Here is a 7,079-nt window from a genome sequence, read left to right as displayed (position 1 = left end):
CTTATACAAGTTTGCCTGGATGAGTTTCCTCAACCTGTGCGTCCCGCAACTGGCATTGTCCCAGCCTTTCCCCCAGGTAGCCAGTCTGAGACTTTGGTTTCCCTTTACCCGCTCTCTACACCAACAATTCCTGGCGCCACTCCTCGCTGGGCTGGAGCCAGATTCCTGACACAACTGGGAGAATCAATACAGCATTCCTTTATTTTAGGTCTTTGCAAACTCAGAGGCCACGCTGTGCCCCGACTCCAGGCAGACTCTGATGGGCGGGTGGGTGGTGACTAACTCACAAACTAGCTATGCCCCGCCTCCGGGGGTGCTCCGCAGTCTAAGGTCAAAGTCCTGGAAGGAAGGAGATAATCCCAGCTCTTTTCCCACACTACCCCAACCCAAGCCTTCGCCTATCGAATAGGAATTGCTGGGAAGTCTCTATCCCTGTCTCTGTTCTCCCTGCTCCCCTCCTTTCTTCAAGGACAGTTCTCACTACTTCAATAACAACCATATGCATACTAGGTTGACATCATCTAATCCTGGACGCTAGTACCTGCTTGGCAGGTACATACTAACTATCTCACCTGCTTTTCTTTGCAGTAGGTTTTACTAGGCTGGGTTCTGTTTGCTTGTTTGTTTGTTGTTGTTGTTGTTGTTGTTTGTTTGTTGAGACAGGGTCTTACTAATAGCTCTTTCTGGCTGGGAACTCACTATATAAACCAGACTGGTCTGGAATTTATAAAGACTGGCAAGGGAAACTACTTCCTGAGTGCTGGGATTAATGCCATGCCCTGCAAGCACCCCGCAAAAGTTGCCTGGTCTTTGCAAGTCTTTGTTCTCTTCTCTGCCGCTTCCGTTTTCACCCAGGTGAAAACTTGGAGACTAATCAAAGGGGACAGTCCAGAGTTCCCGTTTTACCCCTTTCTATCCAACCATACAGCAGGACACTCAGAGTTCTGTATATATGTATGAGGGTTTTTTGGGGGTGGGGTGGGATGAGGTGGGTCGTATATGGCTCTTTAATCCACGGTTTAGCCAGCAAATCTCCACATGAACCCTGGCAGAATGCACTCGTTTTCGAGCTGAGTGAACCCTGACTTCATCCTTAAGTCTCTGTTGAACTCCTGGTATGTAGGAGAGTCTACTATACAAGTCAAATCTCTTAAGTCTTCACACTGTTATTTGCAGTAGTGGGTATAGATTGGAGAGCTTAAAGGCAGTTGTAAACAAGAATTCAGAAGCTGTGATTCCAGAAGACAGGATCCTGTCACCTGTCACTCCTGGAAAAAAATGCCCTCAGGGTTTTTGAGAAGCAAGATAGGGACTTGTTATGCAAATATGGGTGGTGCAGGGGCAGGAGGGTTATTACGAGCTACAGCCTTTGTTAGCTATGTGATCTTGTTTCCTGGCATGCAAAACAGCAACCGAAAACAACTGTTTTTACCGAGGACCTAGTAAAATTAAAGGTCACGTCAAATTCTATAAAACAGTACAAATCCGAGATCACTTAAGTTATTGTAAATATTTCCTTCCTTCTTTTCTCTTTGTGCGTGTGTGGGGTGTGCTGTGTTTTTTGAGACAGACGCTCAGGTAGCTCTAGCTGCCTCAGAAATGTTTATGGAACCAAAACTGGCTTTACATTTCTGAACCTTCATTCAGTGGCACGCGGATGTGATCCCAGCAGGAGCTTGTGAGTTTGAGGCCAGCCTGGTCTTTATATTGAGTTGCAGGTCAGCCAACCAGACATGGTAAGACTCTTTCTGTAATAAGTAAGTAAGTAACTAACTAACTAACTAACTAAGTAAGTAAGTAAGTAAATAAATAAATAAATAAATAAATAAATAAATAAATATGATTCTGGACATCCTCCTGCCTCCACTTCCCAAATGCTTGGATTCCAGCTGTGAAAACACCTGGTCCTGGTTTTGTTATTTTATTCTCTTGCCATGACTGGCAGGTGGTAGGACACAAAGTAGTCTGAAAACTATTATATTTTTGAGACGAAGTTCACCCCAAGAAGGAGTTTAGTGATGGCTCCTATAAACGCTCTATACCCGTGACAACAATTTCACCTACAGAAAACGTTAGGATTGGGGGCTATCATGATGTTCCACCTCCCGGAAACTTGCCTTGGCCATTTATTTTCCTAAAATACCATTTAAAAATTCCACTTCTGGGGACTGGGGATTTAGCTCAGTGGTAGAGCACTTACCTAGGAAGCACAAGGCCCTGGGTTCGGTCCCCAGCTCCGAAAAAAAGAACCAAAAAAAAAAAAAAAAAAAAATTCCACTTCTGCTGCTGACTCGTTGGACATACTGTTAGGGTTTAAATCTCAGCCCGTCCCTGGACAGAACACACCAAGCCAACATAGTTCCATGTGGAGAGGTTTAATGAGAGGAGAGGAGAGGAGAGGAAAGGCCGGCCATGAGCAGGTGGAGGGAAAAGGGGGTGAGGGAGATGGGGAGAGAAGGGACAGGGACAGAGAGGGCAAGAGAGAGCAAGAGAGTAAGAGGGAGGGGGGCAAGCATCCCCCTTTACAGTCAGGCACAGCTAACTGTTGCCAGGCAACTGTGGGGCAGAGCATACCTGGCTGTTCCCAGGTAGCTGTGGGGATGGGGTTTGACAGAATACCAACACCAAGGACTGACAAGAAGGATACTTTGACACTATCTCTCATGATAGTGTCTCTTGGCACACTGTGAAAGCTAACTTTGGGCAGACCTTGGAGCCCATGATGAGATAGCTCAGCACCTAAAGTGCTTGCTGCCAAGCGAGTGAACCATACCCACCACACATCTATCTGCCTCCACACATAAACATGCATACAGAAAATTTACTTCAACAATTGTATTTATTGCTGGGCAATGGTGGCACACACTTAAGTCTAACACTTGGGTGGCAGAGGTCTGCTCTACAGACCGAGTTCCAGGACAGCCAGGGCTATACAGAGAACCATCTCCATAAAACAAAAGAAAACAATGAATGTATTTGGCGGGGAGGAGGGTGGGCACATGCCAGAGTGTGTGTGGAGATCAGAAGATAACTTAGTGGATTTGGAGTTTTCCTTCTACTACTTGAAGCCCAAGGATTGAACTCTGGGGAGCCTTTTCCTACTGAGCCATCTTGCCAGCCCAAAGAATAAAAATAAATAAAAGTTAAAAATCCCTTAAGAAGGCAGTGAGTACTTCCACAATGACAAGCCACTCAGCCCAGTCACCATACCACCCCATGGAGTCCCTCACAACTGAACATGAAGAACAGTTGTAGAGAACCCTCTCTGCCTTGGGCTGCTGGGGCCTTTACTCCCTTGGCTACTGGATGGGGATGTCTTTCAGCTCCTGCTCCCTGACTTAGGCTCTCTGGCCTTTTGCTGAATAGTTAAGGTTGTGGCCTCCCTGCTGGCTTCTTGTTTGGAACTCTTTCTCCCTCTCATCAACCCACTTCTTTACTCACCATGACCTTAAAATTGCTCCTTGTGGTGTCTCTGGTGTGGAGACTTCTGTCAGCTTCCCATCTGCTAGCCAAATCCCATCCCCCTCCCCCACTCCCAGAATTGTAAGACTGTCTTTTACTAAGGGAATACTTGACCTGGCATGACGGTACACACCTGTAACCCTGGTATTCAGGAAGCTGAGAGAAGATTGAAAGAGGCTAGCTTGGGCTATAGAGCAAGACTCTACTTCTCCCTTAAAGGGGACACTTACCATTCTTCCTGCCTCCAAACCATCACTGGTATTCTTAGTATAGAATCCTAGGTTTGGGTAGTCCCAAGAGGGTAGGCTCGACTACAGGTCTCAATATGCCAATTAGAGTTGAGGAATGGACAGTGTAAAATAGGTCTAAAGTGGGTAAAGATGCTTGCCAACAAGCCTGATGACCTGAATTTGATTCTGGGGACTCACGTGGTAGAAAGAGAAAACTGATTCCTGTAAGCTGTCCTCCGGCATCTGTATGTGTATGGTGACATGCACGCATCCCTGCTCCAATATTACAACAACAAAAACAAGTTTAAAAAAGAAAAAGGGCTGGAGAGATGGCTCAGTGGTTAAGAGCTCCGCCTGCTCTTCCAGAGGTCCTGAGTTCAAATCCCAGCAACCACATGGTGGCTCACAACCATCTGTAATGAGATCTGATGCCCTCTTCTGGTGTGTCTGAAGACAGCAACAGCATACTTATATAAATAAATAAAATAAATCTTTAAAAAAAAATAAATAAAAAAGAAAAAGATGGGGCTGGGGATTTAGCTCAGTGGTAGAGCGCTTACCTAGGAAGCGCAAGGCCCTGGGTTCGGTCCCCAGCTCCGAAAAAAAGAACCAAAAAAAAAAAAGAAAAAGATGGGGCTGGAGAGATGGCTCAGCAGTTAAGAGCACCCGACTGCTCTTCCAGAGGTTATGAGTTCAATTCCCAGCAACCACATGGTGGCTCACAGCCATCTGTAAAGAGATCCGATGCCCTCTTCTGATGTATCTGAAGACAGCTACAGTGTGTACTTATATATAATAAATAAATAAATCTTTAAAAAAAAAGAAAAAGATGAGTAACAGTGAGAAGTAGAGAAAGATTTATTCGGTGTGGTGACATTGGGAAGAGGACACCATCCAGTGACCCCCCAAGTCTGGGAGGTTTACATTTTCAGATTGTATCTTGGGTGAGGAGTGCAGTGGAGGATCTGTCCTTGAAGTTGCTGCTCTTTCGAGAATTCAAGGCGACCCAAAGGCAGGGCTAAGGATGGTGACTTATCTCCATGCCTTCAACCAAAGTACTCAGAATGAAGGCGGAAATGCCTGCCTTCCCTTCTGCTTTTTTGACCTTGGGAACTACACAATGAATCAGTGCTTTTACCAAAAGCAGCTTTGGGTGTCTGTTTCAAAATAGCATCCTCAAATAGATTCAAAAAGGCATCCTCCTATGGAAGACTTATTCTAGAAACTCAGGCACCGTGTCCTCCTCACCCGTGGTCATCTCTAGTGTCCAGACCTCAGTGGTAACTCTTGAGTTATTTCTCTTCCCTCTAGCCTTCCTACAGAGGGGTGCATTTCACACTTCACCCTATCTTATGCCATCGTCTTCCCCCAACTTTTCTCTTTGGTCTCCAAAGTGCTCAGGTGACAGCCATGTGCTTGGCTCCACATGAAGAATTTAAATGTCCATGGCTCTTGGGCTTGGTGTGGGTGGATTTTGTCAAGTGTGGCCTGCAGAGTTTGTTACCTGCCCGTGAGACGATTGAGATTGAGGAAGAACTCTACATAAAGGAAATTTGGGTCTTCAGCTGTAGACGTGTTCTTGGTGGAGATGAGCCACCGTGTGGCATTTACTGTGTTTGCAGTTCTAGAATCCTGGACAAGCTCCACAACACTCTGCTTGAGGATGGATAGCAGATGTTCTAAGGTAGGCAAAGGGCATGCAGAGTCCCACTGAGACCTTTTCCAGGAGTCAGATTGAATGACTATGGCTGTTTGTTCTATTCTCATAGAGAAAAAGCCAAAGCAGTGCAACAGTTTTTGTTGTAAATGTATCTCCAGACAGAAGTAGACAGGAGTAGAGGAGAGGAGAAAGGGAGGGAGGGGAGTTGGGGAGGCAATCTCATCCTGAAATCAGAAAGGGAGAAAATGAGTAGTTACTTTTAAACCTTGCCTAGTCTCCCTGACCAACACTCAGTTCTGGACCATTCACTTCTGAGTTGATTGTGGAAGATGCAGAGATGTTCTTAGGGCATAGGGCCCAGCAGGTATGTGTGTCTCTGAAGGATGTTGGATGGGTGAACATGTGTACCAGGCCATTTCTTTTGATTTAAACAAAAGTGCATTAGAATCCAGACTTTTTATTGTCTTTCCCTGACCCATTCCTCAGGCAGGTACTGTCCTGGATCTTGCTCTGTAGATAAGGCTGGCCTCAAACTCAGAGATTGATCTGCCTTTACTAAACTCTTGAGTGCTGGGATTAAAGATGTGTACCACCAAGCAATTGGGTCAGACTGAGTGACCATTCGAGCTGGTATGGTTTACAGAGCAGAATGCATGATGTACACTTGTGTGGCTGCTTTTGATAGGTGGGGATTTTTTCAGACGTTGTTGACACTGGCTTTATTACATACATGAATGTATCCCTGATACCGTCTGCCCAGGTACCAAGGGAGGGTTGTGTGTGGGTGTGGGGCAACAGCAGAATTGCAGCTTTTTGTTTGTTAGTTTTGTTTTTGAAGACAGTGTTTCTCTGTGTAGCCTTGGCTGTCTGAGAACTCTCTCTGCACATCAGTCTGTCCTCAAACTCAGAGATCTGTCTGGCTCTGCCTCACCACTGATGGACTATGAAATTGCAGCTCTTTATATACAAAATTGCTAGTGGTGGGTGTCTGGGTGCTATGCTAGGAAACAGATGTGAAAAGCATGGGGCCAGGGGTTGGGGATTTAGCTCAGCGGTAGAGCGCTTGCCTAGCACGCGCAAGGCCCTGGGTTCGGTCCCCAGCTCCGAAAAAAAAAAAAAAGAAAAGCAAGGGGCCAGCGTGAACCTACATTTTCCAGCACATCCCTGGTCCTGCAGGGCAGGCTCTCGGATCCAGTTTTTGGGGATGTCACCCTGTATAACCTTTCCTGTTGCCACACCTGTTTCCTGTGGAGAAAGCAGTCTGTGTTAAGTCACCTTAGCCGATTCTGGCTCCTGAACCAGCAGCCATCAATTCAACCAGTTAAGTAGAATGCCTAGGAGTACCTGTGGAGTCTCAAAGATGGGGATGGGCAGGACTGACACCTAGAGCAATTCAAATGGAGGCTGTAAGTCTTGAGATGGCTCCTGGTCCCAGCTGTTAGAGGGTGAATTTGCAGATTTCAGGGTTCTTTTTTATTCAGGTTGTAAGACCATGGGCTTTTGAAACTTCCTCATAGCCATGATCCCCAGTTCAGTGCTGATGTTGCTGAGACGCTCTCCCACCCTTACCCACGTAGAGGGGAGATTCCCTCTCCTGTCCATCATGGAGGGCAGGTGCCAGGTGCTTTAATTTCCTTGCTGTGCTCTGCATTCCATAATTTTCTCCTCTCCTGCTGCGCACCAGAGCGTTCTGGAACACAGCCAGCCATGTACCTTGGTTCTGTTGC

The sequence above is a fragment of the Rattus norvegicus genome, chromosome 4 (genome assembly GCF_021556685.1).
Source record: "Rattus norvegicus strain SHRSP/BbbUtx chromosome 4, alternate assembly SHRSP_T2T, whole genome shotgun sequence".
NCBI classification, from domain to species: domain Eukaryota; kingdom Metazoa; phylum Chordata; class Mammalia; order Rodentia; family Muridae; genus Rattus; species Rattus norvegicus.
This window is presented reverse-complemented; position numbering follows the sequence as displayed.